The sequence below is a fragment of the Pseudorasbora parva genome, unplaced genomic scaffold (assembly GCF_024679245.1).
Source record: "Pseudorasbora parva isolate DD20220531a unplaced genomic scaffold, ASM2467924v1 scaffold_33, whole genome shotgun sequence".
In the NCBI taxonomy this organism is placed as follows: Eukaryota; Metazoa; Chordata; class Actinopteri; order Cypriniformes; family Gobionidae; genus Pseudorasbora; species Pseudorasbora parva.
In genome coordinates this window covers 517,810-537,950 of record NW_027125104.1, presented here as the reverse complement: position 1 = coordinate 537,950, position 20,141 = coordinate 517,810, and the positions used below count along the sequence as shown (strand labels likewise).

The 20,141-nt window shown below is 53.6% G+C and overlaps 22 non-coding genes across 22 annotated transcripts; all 22 read right to left on the bottom strand.

Moving 5' to 3' along the window:
* Nucleotides 1-567: 567 nt before the first annotated feature.
* LOC137067010 (U1 spliceosomal RNA) lies at nucleotides 568-731 on the bottom strand. The gene has a single exon (XR_010902840.1). It is a non-coding gene; the product is annotated as a U1 spliceosomal RNA (small nuclear RNA).
* Nucleotides 732-1,195: 464 nt separating this feature from the next.
* On the bottom strand, nucleotides 1,196-1,386 carry LOC137066817 (U2 spliceosomal RNA). The gene has a single exon (XR_010902702.1). It is a non-coding gene; the product is annotated as a U2 spliceosomal RNA (small nuclear RNA).
* Nucleotides 1,387-2,419: 1,033 nt separating this feature from the next.
* LOC137067079 (U1 spliceosomal RNA) lies at nucleotides 2,420-2,583 on the bottom strand. The gene has a single exon (XR_010902902.1). It is a non-coding gene; the product is annotated as a U1 spliceosomal RNA (small nuclear RNA).
* Nucleotides 2,584-3,051: 468 nt separating this feature from the next.
* LOC137066607 (U2 spliceosomal RNA) lies at nucleotides 3,052-3,242 on the bottom strand. Its single transcript, XR_010902512.1, has one exon. It is a non-coding gene; the product is annotated as a U2 spliceosomal RNA (small nuclear RNA).
* A 1,033-nt stretch (nucleotides 3,243-4,275) lies between these two features.
* LOC137067076 (U1 spliceosomal RNA) lies at nucleotides 4,276-4,439 on the bottom strand. Its single transcript, XR_010902900.1, has one exon. It is a non-coding gene; the product is annotated as a U1 spliceosomal RNA (small nuclear RNA).
* A 468-nt stretch (nucleotides 4,440-4,907) lies between these two features.
* On the bottom strand, nucleotides 4,908-5,098 carry LOC137066606 (U2 spliceosomal RNA). Its single transcript, XR_010902511.1, has one exon. It is a non-coding gene; the product is annotated as a U2 spliceosomal RNA (small nuclear RNA).
* Nucleotides 5,099-6,131: 1,033 nt separating this feature from the next.
* Nucleotides 6,132-6,295, bottom strand: LOC137067075 (U1 spliceosomal RNA). The gene has a single exon (XR_010902899.1). It is a non-coding gene; the product is annotated as a U1 spliceosomal RNA (small nuclear RNA).
* Nucleotides 6,296-6,759: 464 nt separating this feature from the next.
* Nucleotides 6,760-6,950, bottom strand: LOC137066605 (U2 spliceosomal RNA). The gene has a single exon (XR_010902510.1). It is a non-coding gene; the product is annotated as a U2 spliceosomal RNA (small nuclear RNA).
* A 1,033-nt stretch (nucleotides 6,951-7,983) lies between these two features.
* LOC137067074 (U1 spliceosomal RNA) lies at nucleotides 7,984-8,147 on the bottom strand. Its single transcript, XR_010902898.1, has one exon. It is a non-coding gene; the product is annotated as a U1 spliceosomal RNA (small nuclear RNA).
* A 468-nt stretch (nucleotides 8,148-8,615) lies between these two features.
* LOC137066604 (U2 spliceosomal RNA) lies at nucleotides 8,616-8,806 on the bottom strand. The gene has a single exon (XR_010902509.1). It is a non-coding gene; the product is annotated as a U2 spliceosomal RNA (small nuclear RNA).
* A 1,033-nt stretch (nucleotides 8,807-9,839) lies between these two features.
* LOC137067073 (U1 spliceosomal RNA) lies at nucleotides 9,840-10,003 on the bottom strand. Its single transcript, XR_010902897.1, has one exon. It is a non-coding gene; the product is annotated as a U1 spliceosomal RNA (small nuclear RNA).
* A 464-nt stretch (nucleotides 10,004-10,467) lies between these two features.
* On the bottom strand, nucleotides 10,468-10,658 carry LOC137066601 (U2 spliceosomal RNA). Its single transcript, XR_010902507.1, has one exon. It is a non-coding gene; the product is annotated as a U2 spliceosomal RNA (small nuclear RNA).
* A 1,033-nt stretch (nucleotides 10,659-11,691) lies between these two features.
* On the bottom strand, nucleotides 11,692-11,855 carry LOC137067072 (U1 spliceosomal RNA). Its single transcript, XR_010902896.1, has one exon. It is a non-coding gene; the product is annotated as a U1 spliceosomal RNA (small nuclear RNA).
* Nucleotides 11,856-12,319: 464 nt separating this feature from the next.
* Nucleotides 12,320-12,510, bottom strand: LOC137066600 (U2 spliceosomal RNA). The gene has a single exon (XR_010902506.1). It is a non-coding gene; the product is annotated as a U2 spliceosomal RNA (small nuclear RNA).
* Nucleotides 12,511-13,543: 1,033 nt separating this feature from the next.
* LOC137067071 (U1 spliceosomal RNA) lies at nucleotides 13,544-13,707 on the bottom strand. Its single transcript, XR_010902895.1, has one exon. It is a non-coding gene; the product is annotated as a U1 spliceosomal RNA (small nuclear RNA).
* A 464-nt stretch (nucleotides 13,708-14,171) lies between these two features.
* Nucleotides 14,172-14,362, bottom strand: LOC137066599 (U2 spliceosomal RNA). The gene has a single exon (XR_010902505.1). It is a non-coding gene; the product is annotated as a U2 spliceosomal RNA (small nuclear RNA).
* A 1,033-nt stretch (nucleotides 14,363-15,395) lies between these two features.
* On the bottom strand, nucleotides 15,396-15,559 carry LOC137067070 (U1 spliceosomal RNA). Its single transcript, XR_010902894.1, has one exon. It is a non-coding gene; the product is annotated as a U1 spliceosomal RNA (small nuclear RNA).
* A 468-nt stretch (nucleotides 15,560-16,027) lies between these two features.
* On the bottom strand, nucleotides 16,028-16,218 carry LOC137066825 (U2 spliceosomal RNA). The gene has a single exon (XR_010902709.1). It is a non-coding gene; the product is annotated as a U2 spliceosomal RNA (small nuclear RNA).
* A 1,033-nt stretch (nucleotides 16,219-17,251) lies between these two features.
* Nucleotides 17,252-17,415, bottom strand: LOC137067069 (U1 spliceosomal RNA). The gene has a single exon (XR_010902893.1). It is a non-coding gene; the product is annotated as a U1 spliceosomal RNA (small nuclear RNA).
* Nucleotides 17,416-17,883: 468 nt separating this feature from the next.
* LOC137066830 (U2 spliceosomal RNA) lies at nucleotides 17,884-18,074 on the bottom strand. The gene has a single exon (XR_010902714.1). It is a non-coding gene; the product is annotated as a U2 spliceosomal RNA (small nuclear RNA).
* A 1,033-nt stretch (nucleotides 18,075-19,107) lies between these two features.
* Nucleotides 19,108-19,271, bottom strand: LOC137067068 (U1 spliceosomal RNA). The gene has a single exon (XR_010902892.1). It is a non-coding gene; the product is annotated as a U1 spliceosomal RNA (small nuclear RNA).
* A 468-nt stretch (nucleotides 19,272-19,739) lies between these two features.
* LOC137066829 (U2 spliceosomal RNA) lies at nucleotides 19,740-19,930 on the bottom strand. The gene has a single exon (XR_010902713.1). It is a non-coding gene; the product is annotated as a U2 spliceosomal RNA (small nuclear RNA).
* Between the last annotated feature and the right edge of the window lie 211 nt (nucleotides 19,931-20,141).

Sequence of the window (20,141 nt, the reverse complement as noted above, 5' to 3'; positions counted from 1 at the left end):
TGGCGGCGGCAGGCCGAAACCTACGGGCTGGGCGAGGCGGGGTCTGCTAGAACGGCTATAGCTCTTGGACGGAACGAGACAATTTCACCCAAGCCGGTACACCCGTGCACGGGCTCAGTCTGGGGTCAGGCGAGAAAGGACGCGGTGAATGGCCACCTAGTGGCGCTTTAAAATGAAAAAGCAACAACATGAGAGCGGCTATAGGCGAACGTATGTCGCGTGCTTTTTCACAGCACGCGTACGAGACAGTCGTACCATACGACAGAAAACCTCCATCCGAACAACTTTGCCTTTGGGACCACTGCTGTCAATCAACTCGTCCGTTGAATATCAAAGTTTGTGGGAAAAACCACATTCGGCAAACCGGTCACAGGTTTCGACAACCTCGATGAAAACAGACGCAGTTCAGTTCTCTGAACTCTCCGGGTCACTGGCTGACACAGCAGAAAGAGACAGAAACATAACAAAACTGGTGCAACTTCACCCTTTGGGGCAGTGGGCGGCGCCACAAGCGTCAAGAACCGCACGCTTTTTCCCTCCACGCTATCTGCTTTTAACCAGTGTGTACAGGGGAGAGCGCGAACGCAGTCCCCCACTACCATAAATTATGCAGTCGAGATTCCCACATTTGGGGAATTCGCAGGGGTCAGCACAACCGGAGTGCAATGGCCGAGCCTCACCCTGGGTGAACCACCTTCCTGATCATGGTGTCTCCCCTGCCAGGTAAGTATGAGTTGCCTGGCCTCCAGGCAGAGGCGCCCTATCCCCCTTCGCCATCCTCAAACACGGTGACCTTCCCCTCCCCCAAGAAAAGGAAGGACGGGGCACCTTCCATTGCTTGACTGCTGCGTGCGTGCGTGACCTTGATTTGAATCAGGTGTCCCTAATCCATCCAACACAAACCCCCGATTCGACTCATCAGCTCGTTGGTAAAGACTCTCAAATAAGAGGGACATCAAAAAACGTGCTGTGACGGTGATGAGTCAGCCGGCCGGCAACCGACGCTTTTGTTCTTCTTTTTTCCCTATGCTCATATGACCGCAGCTTGCTGCTTCCTCTGTGGCACGGTCATCGTCAACGGTCACCTCATCGTCATTCTGTATGCGCTTCCTGCGTATTTCTGTATTCTCTGACAAAAGTCCAGTGGTGTTGTTGGTTCTTCTATTAGTCACAACAATTCGCAGTCCCCAAAAAGGGGAAGCACACCGTTCCTGGAGGCACTGCAATACCAGGTCGATGCGTGGAGTGGACGGAGCAAGCCCCGGTTCCGGCTCCATGTGCCAAAAAACAATTTAATATGCAGTCCCCGGATAGGGGACGTATCAGATATTAAACTGATAAGAACAGATACTACACTTGATCTTAGCCAAAAGGCCGAGAAGCGATGACACAATGACGCAGCGGCAGGGGAGCCGGCAAAGGCGACGCCCATCTGGGAAGCGGTGAGGGGGGGGAGGGTTGGCAAAGGCCGTACGTCGTAGAGACCTGAAACTTTGAGGGATGGTACTAGCCACTCGCTCTACAACATCACCAAGGCTGGCCCCCCGATGGGCCCGGCGGTGGCGCTACAGCCACCGAAAGTACGAAATGGCTCGTAGCTCCCAAACCGCACGCCGCAGAACCAAGTGTCTTATATCATCGGAATCCTTGGCTCGAGCCGAGCGAGACGCATGCCTCGGATTCGAAGGTTGCGCTGGCGAAATTTTCGGGTATTTGGGATTTTGTGAAAAACCTACTTTTGCACACTAGTCCTAGGTCTTTTGCCCGATCTGGCCCAAACCAGTGCAGAAAGATTCTCTGGAGTCTGACTGTCCGTCCAGATCGGAAAAAAAGTGGGAATTTCGATTCAGCTTGGCGGCGGCAGGCCGAAACCTACGGGCTGGGCGAGGCGGGGTCTGCTAGAACGGCTATAGCTCTTGGACGGAACGAGACAATTTCACCCAAGCCGGTACACCCGTGCACGGGCTCAGTCTGGGGTCAGGCGAGAAAGGACGCGGTGAATGGCCACCTAGTGGCGCTTTAAAATGAAAAAGCAACAACATGAGAGCGGCTATAGGCGAACGTATGTCGCGTGCTTTTTCACAGCACGCGCACGAGACAGTCGTACCATACGACAGAAAACCTCCATCCGAACAACTTTGCCTTTGGGACCACTGCTGTCAATCAACTCGTCCGTTGAATATCAAAGTTTGTGGGAAAAACCACATTCGGCAAACCGGTCGCAGGTTTCGACAACCTCGATGAAAACAGACGCAGTTCAGTTCTCTGAACTCTCCGGGTCACTGGCTGACACAGCAGAAAGAGACAGAAACATAACAAAACTGGTGCAACTTCACCCTTTGGGGCAGTGGGCGGCGCCACAAGCGTCAAGAACCGCACGCTTTTTCCCTCCACGCTATCTGCTTTTAACCAGTGTGTACAGGGGAGAGCGCGAACGCAGTCCCCCACTACCATAAATTATGCAGTCGAGATTCCCACATTTGGGGAATTCGCAGGGGTCAGCACAACCGGAGTGCAATGGCCGAGCCTCGCCCTGGGTGAACCACCTTCCTGATCATGGTGTCTCCCCTGCCAGGTAAGTATGAGTTGCCTGGCCTCCAGGCAGAGGCGCCCTATCCCCCTTCGCCATCCTCAAACACGGTGACCTTCCCCTCCCCCAAGAAAAGGAAGGACGGGGCACCTTCCATTGCTTGACTGCTGCGTGCGTGCGTGCGTGACCTTGATTTGAATCAGGTGTCCCTAATCCATCCAACACAAACCCCTGATTCGACTCATCAGCTCGTTGGTAAAGACTCTCAAATAAGAGGGACATCAAAAAACGTGCTGTGACGGTGATGAGTCAGCCGGCCGGCAACCGACGCTTTTGTTCTTCTTTTTTCCCTATGCTCATATGACCGCAGCTTGCTGCTTTCTCTGTGGCACGGTCATCGTCAACGGTCACCTCATCGTCATTCTGTATGCGCTTCCTGCGTATTTCTGTATTCTCTGACAAAAGTCCAGTGGTGTTGTTGGTTCTTCTATTAGTCACAACAATTCACAGTCCCCGAAAAGGGGAAGCACACCGTTCCTGGAGGCACTGCAATACCAGGTCGATGCGTGGAGTGGACGGAGCAAGCCCCGGTTCCGGCTCCATGTGCCAAAAATCAATTTAATATGCAGTCCCCGGATAGGGGACGTATCAGATATTAAACTGATAAGAACAGATACTACACTTGATCTTAGCCAAAAGGCCGAGAAGCGATGACACAATGACGCAGCGGCAGGGGAGCCGGCAAAGGCGACGCCCATCTGGGAAGCGGTGAGGGGGGGGAGGGTTGGCAAAGGCCGTACGTCGTAGAGACCTGAAACTTTGAGGGATGGTACTAGCCACTCGCTCTACAACATCACCAAGGCTGGCCCCCCGATGGGCCCGGCGGTGGCGCTACAGCCACCGAAAGTACGAAATGGCTCGTAGCTCCCAAACCGCACGCCGCAGAACCAAGTGTCTTATATCATCGGAATCCTTGGCTCGAGCCGAGCGAGACGCATGCCTCGGATTCGAAGGTTGCGCTGGCGAAATTTTCGGGTATTTGGGATTTTGTGAAAAACCTACTTTTGCACACTAGTCCTAGGTCTTTTGCCCGATCTGGCCCAAACCAGTGCAGAAAGATTCTCTGGAGTCTGACTGTCCGTCCAGATCGGAAAAAAAGTGGGAATTTCGATTCAGCTTGGCGGCGGCAGGCCGAAACCTACGGGCTGGGCGAGGCGGGGTCTGCTAGAACGGCTATAGCTCTTGGACGGAACGAGACAATTTCACCCAAGCCGGTACACCCGTGCACGGGCTCAGTCTGGGGTCAGGCGAGAAAGGACGCGGTGAATGGCCACCTAGTGGCGCTTTAAAATGAAAAAGCAACAACATGAGAGCGGCTATAGGCGAACGTATGTCGCGTGCTTTTTCACAGCACGCGCACGAGACAGTCGTACCATACGACAGAAAACCTCCATCCGAACAACTTTGCCTTTGGGACCACTGCTGTCAATCAACTCGTCCGTTGAATATCAAAGTTTGTGGGAAAAACCACATTCGGCAAACCGGTCGCAGGTTTCGACAACCTCGATGAAAACAGACGCAGTTCAGTTCTCTGAACTCTCCGGGTCACTGGCTGACACAGCAGAAAGAGACAGAAACATAACAAAACTGGTGCAACTTCACCCTTTGGGGCAGTGGGCGGCGCCACAAGCGTCAAGAACCGCACGCTTTTTCCCTCCACGCTATCTGCTTTTAACCAGTGTGTACAGGGGAGAGCGCGAACGCAGTCCCCCACTACCATAAATTATGCAGTCGAGATTCCCACATTTGGGGAATTCGCAGGGGTCAGCACAACCGGAGTGCAATGGCCGAGCCTCGCCCTGGGTGAACCACCTTCCTGATCATGGTGTCTCCCCTGCCAGGTAAGTATGAGTTGCCTGGCCTCCAGGCAGAGGCGCCCTATCCCCCTTCGCCATCCTCAAACACGGTGACCTTCCCCTCCCCCAAGAAAAGGAAGGACGGGGCACCTTCCATTGCTTGACTGCTGCGTGCGTGCGTGCGTGACCTTGATTTGAATCAGGTGTCCCTAATCCATCCAACACAAACCCCTGATTCGACTCATCAGCTCGTTGGTAAAGACTCTCAAATAAGAGGGACATCAAAAAACGTGCTGTGACGGTGATGAGTCAGCCGGCCGGCAACCGACGCTTTTGTTCTTCTTTTTTCCCTATGCTCATATGACCGCAGCTTGCTGCTTTCTCTGTGGCACGGTCATCGTCAACGGTCACCTCATCGTCATTCTGTATGCGCTTCCTGCGTATTTCTGTATTCTCTGACAAAAGTCCAGTGGTGTTGTTGGTTCTTCTATTAGTCACAACAATTCGCAGTCCCCGAAAAGGGGAAGCACACCGTTCCTGGAGGCACTGCAATACCAGGTCGATGCGTGGAGTGGACGGAGCAAGCCCCGGTTCCGGCTCCATGTGCCAAAAATCAATTTAATATGCAGTCCCCGGATAGGGGACGTATCAGATATTAAACTGATAAGAACAGATACTACACTTGATCTTAGCCAAAAGGCCGAGAAGCGATGACACAATGACGCAGCGGCAGGGGAGCCGGCAAAGGCGACGCCCATCTGGGAAGCGGTGAGGGGGGGGAGGGTTGGCAAAGGCCGTACGTCGTAGAGACCTGAAACTTTGAGGGATGGTACTAGCCACTCGCTCTACAACATCACCAAGGCTGGCCCCCCGATGGGCCCGGCGGTGGCGCTACAGCCACCGAAAGTACGAAATGGCTCGTAGCTCCCAAACCGCACGCCGCAGAACCAAGTGTCTTATATCATCGGAATCCTTGGCTCGAGCCGAGCGAGACGCATGCCTCGGATTCGAAGGTTGCGCTGGCGAAATTTTCGGGTATTTGGGATTTTGTGAAAAACCTACTTTTGCACACTAGTCCTAGGTCTTTTGCCCGATCTGGCCCAAACCAGTGCAGAAAGATTCTCTGGAGTCTGACTGTCCGTCCAGATCGGAAAAAAAGTGGGAATTTCGATTCAGCTTGGCGGCGGCAGGCCGAAACCTACGGGCTGGGCGAGGCGGGGTCTGCTAGAACGGCTATAGCTCTTGGACGGAACGAGACAATTTCACCCAAGCCGGTACACCCGTGCACGGGCTCAGTCTGGGGTCAGGCGAGAAAGGACGCGGTGAATGGCCACCTAGTGGCGCTTTAAAATGAAAAAGCAACAACATGAGAGCGGCTATAGGCGAACGTATGTCGCGTGCTTTTTCACAGCACGCGCACGAGACAGTCGTACCATACGACAGAAAACCTCCATCCGAACAACTTTGCCTTTGGGACCACTGCTGTCAATCAACTCGTCCGTTGAATATCAAAGTTTGTGGGAAAAACCACATTCGGCAAACCGGTCGCAGGTTTCGACAACCTCGATGAAAACAGACGCAGTTCAGTTCTCTGAACTCTCCGGGTCACTGGCTGACACAGCAGAAAGAGACAGAAACATAACAAAACTGGTGCAACTTCACCCTTTGGGGCAGTGGGCGGCGCCACAAGCGTCAAGAACCGCACGCTTTTTCCCTCCACGCTATCTGCTTTTAACCAGTGTGTACAGGGGAGAGCGCGAACGCAGTCCCCCACTACCATAAATTATGCAGTCGAGATTCCCACATTTGGGGAATTCGCAGGGGTCAGCACAACCGGAGTGCAATGGCCGAGCCTCGCCCTGGGTGAACCACCTTCCTGATCATGGTGTCTCCCCTGCCAGGTAAGTATGAGTTGCCTGGCCTCCAGGCAGAGGCGCCCTATCCCCCTTCGCCATCCTCAAACACGGTGACCTTCCCCTCCCCCAAGAAAAGGAAGGACGGGGCACCTTCCATTGCTTGACTGCTGCGTGCGTGCCTGACCTTGATTTGAATCAGGTGTCCCTAATCCATCCAACACAAACCCCCGATTGGACTCATCAGCTCGTTGGTAAAGACTCTCAAATAAGAGGGACATCAAAAAACGTGCTGTGACGGTGATGAGTCAGCCGGCCGGCAACCGACGCTTTTGTTCTTCTTTTTTCCCTATGCTCATATGACCGCAGCTTGCTGCTTTCTCTGTGGCACGGTCATCGTCAACGGTCACCTCATCATCATTCTGTATGCGCTTCCTGCGTATTTCTGTATTCTCTGACAAAATTCCAGTGGTGTTGTTGGTTCTTCTATTAGTCACAACAATTCACAGTCCCCAAAAAGGGGAAGCACACCGTTCCTGGAGGCACTGCAATACCAGGTCGATGCGTGGAGTGGACGGAGCAAGCCCCGGTTCCGGCTCCATGTGCCAAAAATCAATTTAATATGCAGTCCCCGGATAGGGGACGTATCAGATATTAAACTGATAAGAACAGATACTACACTTGATCTTAGCCAAAAGGCCGAGAAGCGATGACACAATGACGCAGCGGCAGGGGAGCCGGCAAAGGCGACGCCCATCTGGGAAGCGGTGAGGGGGGGGAGGGTTGGCAAAGGCCGTACGTCGTAGAGACCTGAAACTTTGAGGGATGGTACTAGCCACTCGCTCTACAACATCACCAAGGCTGGCCCCCCGATGGGCCCGGCGGTGGCGCTACAGCCACCGAAAGTACGAAATGGCTCGTAGCTCCCAAACCGCACGCCGCAGAACCAAGTGTCTTATATCATCGGAATCCTTGGCTCGAGCCGAGCGAGACGCATGCCTCGGATTCGAAGGTTGCGCTGGCGAAATTTTCGGGTATTTGGGATTTTGTGAAAAACCTACTTTTGCACACTAGTCCTAGGTCTTTTGCCCGATCTGGCCCAAACCAGTGCAGAAAGATTCTCTGGAGTCTGACTGTCCGTCCAGATCGGAAAAAAAGTGGGAATTTCGATTCAGCTTGGCGGCGGCAGGCCGAAACCTACGGGCTGGGCGAGGCGGGGTCTGCTAGAACGGCTATAGCTCTTGGACGGAACGAGACAATTTCACCCAAGCCGGTACACCCGTGCACGGGCTCAGTCTGGGGTCAGGCGAGAAAGGACGCGGTGAATGGCCACCTAGTGGCGCTTTAAAATGAAAAAGCAACAACATGAGAGCGGCTATAGGCGAACGTATGTCGCGTGCTTTTTCACAGCACGCGCACGAGACAGTCGTACCATACGACAGAAAACCTCCATCCGAACAACTTTGCCTTTGGGACCACTGCTGTCAATCAACTCGTCCGTTGAATATCAAAGTTTGTGGGAAAAACCACATTCGGCAAACCGGTCGCAGGTTTCGACAACCTCGATGAAAACAGACGCAGTTCAGTTCTCTGAACTCTCCGGGTCACTGGCTGACACAGCAGAAAGAGACAGAAACATAACAAAACTGGTGCAACTTCACCCTTTGGGGCAGTGGGCGGCGCCACAAGCGTCAAGAACCGCACGCTTTTTCCCTCCACGCTATCTGCTTTTAACCAGTGTGTACAGGGGAGAGCGCGAACGCAGTCCCCCACTACCATAAATTATGCAGTCGAGATTCCCACATTTGGGGAATTCGCAGGGGTCAGCACAACCGGAGTGCAATGGCCGAGCCTCGCCCTGGGTGAACCACCTTCCTGATCATGGTGTCTCCCCTGCCAGGTAAGTATGAGTTGCCTGGCCTCCAGGCAGAGGCGCCCTATCCCCCTTCGCCATCCTCAAACACGGTGACCTTCCCCTCCCCCAAGAAAAGGAAGGACGGGGCACCTTCCATTGCTTGACTGCTGCGTGCGTGCGTGCGTGACCTTGATTTGAATCAGGTGTCCCTAATCCATCCAACACAAACCCCTGATTCGACTCATCAGCTCGTTGGTAAAGACTCTCAAATAAGAGGGACATCAAAAAACGTGCTGTGACGGTGATGAGTCAGCCGGCCGGCAACCGACGCTTTTGTTCTTCTTTTTTCCCTATGCTCATATGACCGCAGCTTGCTGCTTTCTCTGTGGCACGGTCATCGTCAACGGTCACCTCATCGTCATTCTGTATGCGCTTCCTGCGTATTTCTGTATTCTCTGACAAAAGTCCAGTGGTGTTGTTGGTTCTTCTATTAGTCACAACAATTCGCAGTCCCCGAAAAGGGGAAGCACACCGTTCCTGGAGGCACTGCAATACCAGGTCGATGCGTGGAGTGGACGGAGCAAGCCCCGGTTCCGGCTCCATGTGCCAAAAATCAATTTAATATGCAGTCCCCGGATAGGGGACGTATCAGATATTAAACTGATAAGAACAGATACTACACTTGATCTTAGCCAAAAGGCCGAGAAGCGATGACACAATGACGCAGCGGCAGGGGAGCCGGCAAAGGCGACGCCCATCTGGGAAGCGGTGAGGGGGGGGAGGGTTGGCAAAGGCCGTACGTCGTAGAGACCTGAAACTTTGAGGGATGGTACTAGCCACTCGCTCTACAACATCACCAAGGCTGGCCCCCCGATGGGCCCGGCGGTGGCGCTACAGCCACCGAAAGTACGAAATGGCTCGTAGCTCCCAAACCGCACGCCGCAGAACCAAGTGTCTTATATCATCGGAATCCTTGGCTCGAGCCGAGCGAGACGCATGCCTCGGATTCGAAGGTTGCGCTGGCGAAATTTTCGGGTATTTGGGATTTTGTGAAAAACCTACTTTTGCACACTAGTCCTAGGTCTTTTGCCCGATCTGGCCCAAACCAGTGCAGAAAGATTCTCTGGAGTCTGACTGTCCGTCCAGATCGGAAAAAAAGTGGGAATTTCGATTCAGCTTGGCGGCGGCAGGCCGAAACCTACGGGCTGGGCGAGGCGGGGTCTGCTAGAACGGCTATAGCTCTTGGACGGAACGAGACAATTTCACCCAAGCCGGTACACCCGTGCACGGGCTCAGTCTGGGGTCAGGCGAGAAAGGACGCGGTGAATGGCCACCTAGTGGCGCTTTAAAATGAAAAAGCAACAACATGAGAGCGGCTATAGGCGAACGTATGTCGCGTGCTTTTTCACAGCACGCGCACGAGACAGTCGTACCATACGACAGAAAACCTCCATCCGAACAACTTTGCCTTTGGGACCACTGCTGTCAATCAACTCGTCCGTTGAATATCAAAGTTTGTGGGAAAAACCACATTCGGCAAACCGGTCGCAGGTTTCGACAACCTCGATGAAAACAGACGCAGTTCAGTTCTCTGAACTCTCCGGGTCACTGGCTGACACAGCAGAAAGAGACAGAAACATAACAAAACTGGTGCAACTTCACCCTTTGGGGCAGTGGGCGGCGCCACAAGCGTCAAGAACCGCACGCTTTTTCCCTCCACGCTATCTGCTTTTAACCAGTGTGTACAGGGGAGAGCGCGAACGCAGTCCCCCACTACCATAAATTATGCAGTCGAGATTCCCACATTTGGGGAATTCGCAGGGGTCAGCACAACCGGAGTGCAATGGCCGAGCCTCGCCCTGGGTGAACCACCTTCCTGATCATGGTGTCTCCCCTGCCAGGTAAGTATGAGTTGCCTGGCCTCCAGGCAGAGGCGCCCTATCCCCCTTCGCCATCCTCAAACACGGTGACCTTCCCCTCCCCCAAGAAAAGGAAGGACGGGGCACCTTCCATTGCTTGACTGCTGCGTGCGTGCCTGACCTTGATTTGAATCAGGTGTCCCTAATCCATCCAACACAAACCCCCGATTGGACTCATCAGCTCGTTGGTAAAGACTCTCAAATAAGAGGGACATCAAAAAACGTGCTGTGACGGTGATGAGTCAGCCGGCCGGCAACCGACGCTTTTGTTCTTCTTTTTTCCCTATGCTCATATGACCGCAGCTTGCTGCTTTCTCTGTGGCACGGTCATCGTCAACGGTCACCTCATCATCATTCTGTATGCGCTTCCTGCGTATTTCTGTATTCTCTGACAAAATTCCAGTGGTGTTGTTGGTTCTTCTATTAGTCACAACAATTCACAGTCCCCAAAAAGGGGAAGCACACCGTTCCTGGAGGCACTGCAATACCAGGTCGATGCGTGGAGTGGACGGAGCAAGCCCCGGTTCCGGCTCCATGTGCCAAAAATCAATTTAATATGCAGTCCCCGGATAGGGGACGTATCAGATATTAAACTGATAAGAACAGATACTACACTTGATCTTAGCCAAAAGGCCGAGAAGCGATGACACAATGACGCAGCGGCAGGGGAGCCGGCAAAGGCGACGCCCATCTGGGAAGCGGTGAGGGGGGGGAGGGTTGGCAAAGGCCGTACGTCGTAGAGACCTGAAACTTTGAGGGATGGTACTAGCCACTCGCTCTACAACATCACCAAGGCTGGCCCCCCGATGGGCCCGGCGGTGGCGCTACAGCCACCGAAAGTACGAAATGGCTCGTAGCTCCCAAACCGCACGCCGCAGAACCAAGTGTCTTATATCATCGGAATCCTTGGCTCGAGCCGAGCGAGACGCATGCCTCGGATTCGAAGGTTGCGCTGGCGAAATTTTCGGGTATTTGGGATTTTGTGAAAAACCTACTTTTGCACACTAGTCCTAGGTCTTTTGCCCGATCTGGCCCAAACCAGTGCAGAAAGATTCTCTGGAGTCTGACTGTCCGTCCAGATCGGAAAAAAAGTGGGAATTTCGATTCAGCTTGGCGGCGGCAGGCCGAAACCTACGGGCTGGGCGAGGCGGGGTCTGCTAGAACGGCTATAGCTCTTGGACGGAACGAGACAATTTCACCCAAGCCGGTACACCCGTGCACGGGCTCAGTCTGGGGTCAGGCGAGAAAGGACGCGGTGAATGGCCACCTAGTGGCGCTTTAAAATGAAAAAGCAACAACATGAGAGCGGCTATAGGCGAACGTATGTCGCGTGCTTTTTCACAGCACGCGCACGAGACAGTCGTACCATACGACAGAAAACCTCCATCCGAACAACTTTGCCTTTGGGACCACTGCTGTCAATCAACTCGTCCGTTGAATATCAAAGTTTGTGGGAAAAACCACATTCGGCAAACCGGTCGCAGGTTTCGACAACCTCGATGAAAACAGACGCAGTTCAGTTCTCTGAACTCTCCGGGTCACTGGCTGACACAGCAGAAAGAGACAGAAACATAACAAAACTGGTGCAACTTCACCCTTTGGGGCAGTGGGCGGCGCCACAAGCGTCAAGAACCGCACGCTTTTTCCCTCCACGCTATCTGCTTTTAACCAGTGTGTACAGGGGAGAGCGCGAACGCAGTCCCCCACTACCATAAATTATGCAGTCGAGATTCCCACATTTGGGGAATTCGCAGGGGTCAGCACAACCGGAGTGCAATGGCCGAGCCTCGCCCTGGGTGAACCACCTTCCTGATCATGGTGTCTCCCCTGCCAGGTAAGTATGAGTTGCCTGGCCTCCAGGCAGAGGCGCCCTATCCCCCTTCGCCATCCTCAAACACGGTGACCTTCCCCTCCCCCAAGAAAAGGAAGGACGGGGCACCTTCCATTGCTTGACTGCTGCGTGCGTGCCTGACCTTGATTTGAATCAGGTGTCCCTAATCCATCCAACACAAACCCCCGATTGGACTCATCAGCTCGTTGGTAAAGACTCTCAAATAAGAGGGACATCAAAAAACGTGCTGTGACGGTGATGAGTCAGCCGGCCGGCAACCGACGCTTTTGTTCTTCTTTTTTCCCTATGCTCATATGACCGCAGCTTGCTGCTTTCTCTGTGGCACGGTCATCGTCAACGGTCACCTCATCATCATTCTGTATGCGCTTCCTGCGTATTTCTGTATTCTCTGACAAAATTCCAGTGGTGTTGTTGGTTCTTCTATTAGTCACAACAATTCACAGTCCCCAAAAAGGGGAAGCACACCGTTCCTGGAGGCACTGCAATACCAGGTCGATGCGTGGAGTGGACGGAGCAAGCCCCGGTTCCGGCTCCATGTGCCAAAAATCAATTTAATATGCAGTCCCCGGATAGGGGACGTATCAGATATTAAACTGATAAGAACAGATACTACACTTGATCTTAGCCAAAAGGCCGAGAAGCGATGACACAATGACGCAGCGGCAGGGGAGCCGGCAAAGGCGACGCCCATCTGGGAAGCGGTGAGGGGGGGGAGGGTTGGCAAAGGCCGTACGTCGTAGAGACCTGAAACTTTGAGGGATGGTACTAGCCACTCGCTCTACAACATCACCAAGGCTGGCCCCCCGATGGGCCCGGCGGTGGCGCTACAGCCACCGAAAGTACGAAATGGCTCGTAGCTCCCAAACCGCACGCCGCAGAACCAAGTGTCTTATATCATCGGAATCCTTGGCTCGAGCCGAGCGAGACGCATGCCTCGGATTCGAAGGTTGCGCTGGCGAAATTTTCGGGTATTTGGGATTTTGTGAAAAACCTACTTTTGCACACTAGTCCTAGGTCTTTTGCCCGATCTGGCCCAAACCAGTGCAGAAAGATTCTCTGGAGTCTGACTGTCCGTCCAGATCGGAAAAAAAGTGGGAATTTCGATTCAGCTTGGCGGCGGCAGGCCGAAACCTACGGGCTGGGCGAGGCGGGGTCTGCTAGAACGGCTATAGCTCTTGGACGGAACGAGACAATTTCACCCAAGCCGGTACACCCGTGCACGGGCTCAGTCTGGGGTCAGGCGAGAAAGGACGCGGTGAATGGCCACCTAGTGGCGCTTTAAAATGAAAAAGCAACAACATGAGAGCGGCTATAGGCGAACGTATGTCGCGTGCTTTTTCACAGCACGCGCACGAGACAGTCGTACCATACGACAGAAAACCTCCATCCGAACAACTTTGCCTTTGGGACCACTGCTGTCAATCAACTCGTCCGTTGAATATCAAAGTTTGTGGGAAAAACCACATTCGGCAAACCGGTCGCAGGTTTCGACAACCTCGATGAAAACAGACGCAGTTCAGTTCTCTGAACTCTCCGGGTCACTGGCTGACACAGCAGAAAGAGACAGAAACATAACAAAACTGGTGCAACTTCACCCTTTGGGGCAGTGGGCGGCGCCACAAGCGTCAAGAACCGCACGCTTTTTCCCTCCACGCTATCTGCTTTTAACCAGTGTGTACAGGGGAGAGCGCGAACGCAGTCCCCCACTACCATAAATTATGCAGTCGAGATTCCCACATTTGGGGAATTCGCAGGGGTCAGCACAACCGGAGTGCAATGGCCGAGCCTCGCCCTGGGTGAACCACCTTCCTGATCATGGTGTCTCCCCTGCCAGGTAAGTATGAGTTGCCTGGCCTCCAGGCAGAGGCGCCCTATCCCCCTTCGCCATCCTCAAACACGGTGACCTTCCCCTCCCCCAAGAAAAGGAAGGACGGGGCACCTTCCATTGCTTGACTGCTGCGTGCGTGCCTGACCTTGATTTGAATCAGGTGTCCCTAATCCATCCAACACAAACCCCCGATTGGACTCATCAGCTCGTTGGTAAAGACTCTCAAATAAGAGGGACATCAAAAAACGTGCTGTGACGGTGATGAGTCAGCCGGCCGGCAACCGACGCTTTTGTTCTTCTTTTTTCCCTATGCTCATATGACCGCAGCTTGCTGCTTTCTCTGTGGCACGGTCATCGTCAACGGTCACCTCATCATCATTCTGTATGCGCTTCCTGCGTATTTCTGTATTCTCTGACAAAATTCCAGTGGTGTTGTTGGTTCTTCTATTAGTCACAACAATTCACAGTCCCCAAAAAGGGGAAGCACACCGTTCCTGGAGGCACTGCAATACCAGGTCGATGCGTGGAGTGGACGGAGCAAGCCCCGGTTCCGGCTCCATGTGCCAAAAATCAATTTAATATGCAGTCCCCGGATAGGGGACGTATCAGATATTAAACTGATAAGAACAGATACTACACTTGATCTTAGCCAAAAGGCCGAGAAGCGATGACACAATGACGCAGCGGCAGGGGAGCCGGCAAAGGCGACGCCCATCTGGGAAGCGGTGAGGGGGGGGAGGGTTGGCAAAGGCCGTACGTCGTAGAGACCTGAAACTTTGAGGGATGGTACTAGCCACTCGCTCTACAACATCACCAAGGCTGGCCCCCCGATGGGCCCGGCGGTGGCGCTACAGCCACCGAAAGTACGAAATGGCTCGTAGCTCCCAAACCGCACGCCGCAGAACCAAGTGTCTTATATCATCGGAATCCTTGGCTCGAGCCGAGCGAGACGCATGCCTCGGATTCGAAGGTTGCGCTGGCGAAATTTTCGGGTATTTGGGATTTTGTGAAAAACCTACTTTTGCACACTAGTCCTAGGTCTTTTGCCCGATCTGGCCCAAACCAGTGCAGAAAGATTCTCTGGAGTCTGACTGTCCGTCCAGATCGGAAAAAAAGTGGGAATTTCGATTCAGCTTGGCGGCGGCAGGCCGAAACCTACGGGCTGGGCGAGGCGGGGTCTGCTAGAACGGCTATAGCTCTTGGACGGAACGAGACAATTTCACCCAAGCCGGTACACCCGTGCACGGGCTCAGTCTGGGGTCAGGCGAGAAAGGACGCGGTGAATGGCCACCTAGTGGCGCTTTAAAATGAAAAAGCAACAACATGAGAGCGGCTATAGGCGAACGTATGTCGCGTGCTTTTTCACAGCACGCGCACGAGACAGTCGTACCATACGACAGAAAACCTCCATCCGAACAACTTTGCCTTTGGGACCACTGCTGTCAATCAACTCGTCCGTTGAATATCAAAGTTTGTGGGAAAAACCACATTCGGCAAACCGGTCGCAGGTTTCGACAACCTCGATGAAAACAGACGCAGTTCAGTTCTCTGAACTCTCCGGGTCACTGGCTGACACAGCAGAAAGAGACAGAAACATAACAAAACTGGTGCAACTTCACCCTTTGGGGCAGTGGGCGGCGCCACAAGCGTCAAGAACCGCACGCTTTTTCCCTCCACGCTATCTGCTTTTAACCAGTGTGTACAGGGGAGAGCGCGAACGCAGTCCCCCACTACCATAAATTATGCAGTCGAGATTCCCACATTTGGGGAATTCGCAGGGGTCAGCACAACCGGAGTGCAATGGCCGAGCCTCGCCCTGGGTGAACCACCTTCCTGATCATGGTGTCTCCCCTGCCAGGTAAGTATGAGTTGCCTGGCCTCCAGGCAGAGGCGCCCTATCCCCCTTCGCCATCCTCAAACACGGTGACCTTCCCCTCCCCCAAGAAAAGGAAGGACGGGGCACCTTCCATTGCTTGACTGCTGCGTCCGTGCGTGCGTGACCTTGATTTGAATCAGGTGTCCCTAATCCATCCAACACAAACCCCCGATTCGACTCATCAGCTCGTTGGTAAAGACTCTCAAATAAGAGGGACATCAAAAAACGTGCTGTGACGGTGATGAGTCAGCCGGCCGGCAACCGACGCTTTTGTTCTTCTTTTTTCCCTATGCTCATATGACCGCAACTTGCTGCTTTCTCTGTGGCACGGTCATCGTCAACGGTCACCTCATCGTCATTCTGTATGCGCTTCCTGCGTATTTCTGTATTCTCTGACAAAACTCCAGTGGTGTTGTTGGTTCTTCTATTAGTCACAACAATTCGCAGTCCCCGAAAAGGGGAAGCACACCGTTCCTGGAGGCACTGCAATACCAGGTCGATGCGTGGAGTGGACGGAGCAAGCCCCAGTTCCGGCTCCATGTGCCAAAAATCAATTTAATATGCAGTCCCCGGATAGGGGACGTATCAGATATTAAACTGATAAGAACAGATACTACACTTGATCTTAGCCTAAAGGCCGAGAAGCGATGACACAATGACGCAGCGGCAGGGGAGCCGGCAAAGGCGACGCCCATCTGGGAAGCGGTGAGGGGGGGGAGGGTTGGCAAAGGCCGTACGTCGTAGAGACCTGAAACTTTGAGGGATGGTACTAGCCACTCGCTCTACAACATCACCAAGGCTGGCCCCCCGATGGGCCCGGCGGTGGCGCTACAGCCACCGAAAGTACGAAATGGCTCGTAGCTCCCAAACCGCACGCCGCAGAACCAAGTGTCTTATATCATCGGAATCCTTGGCTCGAGCCGAGCGAGACGCATGCCTCGGATTCGAAGGTTGCGCTGGCGAAATTTTCGGGTATTTGGGATTTTGTGAAAAACCTACTTTTGCACACTAGTCCTAGGTCTTTTGCCCGATCTGGCCCAAACCAGTGCAGAAAGATTCTCTGGAGTCTGACTGTCCGTCCAGATCGGAAAAAAAGTGGGAATTTCGATTCAGCTTGGCGGCGGCAGGCCGAAACCTACGGGCTGGGCGAGGCGGGGTCTGCTAGAACGGCTATAGCTCTTGGACGGAACGAGACAATTTCACCCAAGCCGGTACACCCGTGCACGGGCTCAGTCTGGGGTCAGGCGAGAAAGGACGCGGTGAATGGCCACCTAGTGGCGCTTTAAAATGAAAAAGCAACAACATGAGAGCGGCTATAGGCGAACGTATGTCGCGTGCTTTTTCACAGCACGCGCACGAGACAGTCGTACCATACGACAGAAAACCTCCATCCGAACAACTTTGCCTTTGGGACCACTGCTGTCAATCAACTCGTCCGTTGAATATCAAAGTTTGTGGGAAAAACCACATTCGGCAAACCGGTCGCAGGTTTCGACAACCTCGATGAAAACAGACGCAGTTCAGTTCTCTGAACTCTCCGGGTCACTGGCTGACACAGCAGAAAGAGACAGAAACATAACAAAACTGGTGCAACTTCACCCTTTGGGGCAGTGGGCGGCGCCACAAGCGTCAAGAACCACACGCTTTTTCCCTCCACGCTATCTGCTTTTAACCAGTGTGTACAGGGGAGAGCGCGAACGCAGTCCCCCACTACCATAAATTATGCAGTCGAGATTCCCACATTTGGGGAATTCGCAGGGGTCAGCACAACCGGAGTGCAATGGCCGAGCCTCGCCCTGGGTGAACCACCTTCCTGATCATGGTGTCTCCCCTGCCAGGTAAGTATGAGTTGCCTGGCCTCCAGGCAGAGGCGCCCTATCCCCCTTCGCCATCCTCAAACACGGTGACCTTCCCCTCCCCCAAGAAAAGGAAGGACGGGGCACCTTCCATTGCTTGACTGCTGCGTCCGTGCGTGCGTGACCTTGATTTGAATCAGGTGTCCCTAATCCATCCAACACAAACCCCCGATTCGACTCATCAGCTCGTTGGTAAAGACTCTCAAATAAGAGGGACATCAAAAAACGTGCTGTGACGGTGATGAGTCAGCCGGCCGGCAACCGACGCTTTTGTTCTTCTTTTTTCCCTATGCTCATATGACCGCAACTTGCTGCTTTCTCTGTGGCACGGTCATCGTCAACGGTCACCTCATCGTCATTCTGTATGCGCTTCCTGCGTATTTCTGTATTCTCTGACAAAACTCCAGTGGTGTTGTTGGTTCTTCTATTAGTCACAACAATTCGCAGTCCCCGAAAAGGGGAAGCACACCGTTCCTGGAGGCACTGCAATACCAGGTCGATGCGTGGAGTGGACGGAGCAAGCCCCGGTTCCGGCTCCATGTGCCAAAAATCAATTTAATATGCAGTCCCCGGATAGGGGACGTATCAGATATTAAACTGATAAGAACAGATACTACACTTGATCTTAGCCTAAAGGCCGAGAAGCGATGACACAATGACGCAGCGGCAGGGGAGCCGGCAAAGGCGACGCCCATCTGGGAAGCGGTGAGGGGGGGGAGGGTTGGCAAAGGCCGTACGTCGTAGAGACCTGAAACTTTGAGGGATGGTACTAGCCACTCGCTCTACAACATCACCAAGGCTGGCCCCCCGATGGGCCCGGCGGTGGCGCTACAGCCACCGAAAGTACGAAATGGCTCGTAGCTCCCAAACCGCACGCCGCAGAACCAAGTGTCTTATATCATCGGAATCCTTGGCTCGAGCCGAGCGAGACGCATGCCTCGGATTCGAAGGTTGCGCTGGCGAAATTTTCGGGTATTTGGGATTTTGTGAAAAACCTACTTTTGCACACTAGTCCTAGGTCTTTTGCCCGATCTGGCCCAAACCAGTGCAGAAAGATTCTCTGGAGTCTGACTGTCCGTCCAGATCGGAAAAAAAGTGGGAATTTCGATTCAGCTTGGCGGCGGCAGGCCGAAACCTACGGGCTGGGCGAGGCGGGGTCTGCTAGAACGGCTATAGCTCTTGGACGGAACGAGACAATTTCACCCAAGCCGGTACACCCGTGCACGGGCTCAGTCTGGGGTCAGGCGAGAAAGGACGCGGTGAATGGCCACCTAGTGGCGCTTTAAAATGAAAAAGCAACAACATGAGAGCGGCTATAGGCGAACGTATGTCGCGTGCTTTTTCACAGCACGCGCACGAGACAGTCGTACCATACGACAGAAAACCTCCATCCGAACAACTTTGCCTTTGGGACCACTGCTGTCAATCAACTCGTCCGTTGAATATCAAAGTTTGTGGGAAAAACCACATTCGGCAAACCGGTCGCAGGTTTCGACAACCTCGATGAAAACAGACGCAGTTCAGTTCTCTGAACTCTCCGGGTCACTGGCTGACACAGCAGAAAGAGACAGAAACATAACAAAACTGGTGCAACTTCACCCTTTGGGGCAGTGGGCGGCGCCACAAGCGTCAAGAACCACACGCTTTTTCCCTCCACGCTATCTGCTTTTAACCAGTGTGTACAGGGGAGAGCGCGAACGCAGTCCCCCACTACCATAAATTATGCAGTCGAGATTCCCACATTTGGGGAATTCGCAGGGGTCAGCACAACCGGAGTGCAATGGCCGAGCCTCGCCCTGGGTGAACCACCTTCCTGATCATGGTGTCTCCCCTGCCAGGTAAGTATGAGTTGCCTGGCCTCCAGGCAGAGGCGCCCTATCCCCCTTCGCCATCCTCAAACACGGTGACCTTCCCCTCCCCCAAGAAAAGGAAGGACGGGGCACCTTCCATTGCTTGACTGCTGCGTCCGTGCGTGCGTGACCTTGATTTGAATCAGGTGTCCCTAATCCATCCAACACAAACCCCCGATTCGACTCATCAGCTCGTTGGTAAAGACTCTCAAATAAGAGGGACATCAAAAAACGTGCTGTGACGGTGATGAGTCAGCCGGCCGGCAACCGACGCTTTTGTTCTTCTTTTTTCCCTATGCTCATATGACCGCAACTTGCTGCTTTCTCTGTGGCACGGTCATCGTCAACGGTCACCTCATCGTCATTCTGTATGCGCTTCCTGCGTATTTCTGTATTCTCTGACAAAACTCCAGTGGTGTTGTTGGTTCTTCTATTAGTCACAACAATTCGCAGTCCCCGAAAAGGGGAAGCACACCGTTCCTGGAGGCACTGCAATACCAGGTCGATGCGTGGAGTGGACGGAGCAAGCCCCGGTTCCGGCTCCATGTGCCAAAAATCAATTTAATATGCAGTCCCCGGATAGGGGACGTATCAGATATTAAACTGATAAGAACAGATACTACACTTGATCTTAGCCTAAAGGCCGAGAAGCGATGACACAATGACGCAGCGGCAGGGGAGCCGGCAAAGGCGACGCCCATCTGGGAAGCGGTGAGGGGGGGGAGGGTTGGCAAAGGCCGTACGTCGTAGAGACCTGAAACTTTGAGGGATGGTACTAGCCACTCGCTCTACAACATCACCAAGGCTGGCCCCCCGATGGGCCCGGCGGTGGCGCTACAGCCACCGAAAGTACGAAATGGCTCGTA